This window comes from Microtus pennsylvanicus, chromosome 12, assembly GCF_037038515.1.
Source record: "Microtus pennsylvanicus isolate mMicPen1 chromosome 12, mMicPen1.hap1, whole genome shotgun sequence".
In the NCBI taxonomy this organism is placed as follows: domain Eukaryota; kingdom Metazoa; phylum Chordata; class Mammalia; order Rodentia; family Cricetidae; genus Microtus; species Microtus pennsylvanicus.
Genome location: NC_134590.1, coordinates 44,744,089 through 44,745,029, shown reverse-complemented (window position 1 = coordinate 44,745,029; position 941 = coordinate 44,744,089).

The window sequence follows — 941 nt, the reverse complement described above, 5'->3', positions numbered from 1 at the left end:
TTTTGTGTTCAATGTTTTTACATTTTTTTAAGTGCTATGAAAAATAAACACAAGAAAATTAAACCAAAACTAAGTAGGACAAAGGAAATAATAAAGATCACAGCAAAAATTTATGAAACAGACAAACCCAGAAATTATCAAAATAAAAAGATGGTTCTTTGATAAGATCAGAATCATAAATAAACCACTATATGAGCTGACATCAGAAACAACAGGCATGATAGATGCATGAAAAACTTTATGTCTATGCCTTTGGCAACAGGCAGGGTTAGCCTTCTGACTTTGTTCTCACCCTGTTTTGGCTGTCCTGGGTTCTCTCCATCTGCGTGTTCTGTGGCCTGGAGCCAGACTCAACTATTAGGAAACACTCTGCCATCTTTACAATGCAAACAGACTACCAGGCTCTGTGTGACTTTAATGACCCAAGTACATGACATTCTTCCAGGGAAGAAGCTGGCATTCCTACACCAGAAGAGGTCCTAACAGGCGCAGTGCCTTTTCTGTAGTCCTGAGCTCTGTTCCCAGCTCGGGTGCCTGCATGTGTGGCCTTCCTTGGAGCCTCTAGCTCCTCTCTGGGAAAGAAACAGATACTGAAGACACTTTCCTCCACACTGTCTCAACGTCCAACACTTCCCACCCATAGCCCTTCTCCTTCTCGCTCCTCCAGATTCCCAGCTCCAGACTGTATCCTATCGGGGTGCCTTGGCATTGAGACAGTTCTCCACACCTGTCCTGATCTACCTAGCTGTCAGCCGGAATGGTTTCTTGGGGGGAAATGAACAGACTCATGGGTGGGCAGCCCTCTTTTCTAGGTCATTCTCTTCTTAGCCTATCCTAGTAAATGGTTCCTTTGACCTAGGTTTGCTGCCTTCACCAACTAGCCACTCTGATGCCCGGCTATCTTGGCTCTTGACGTTATGAATTCCAGAATCGCATGTCAA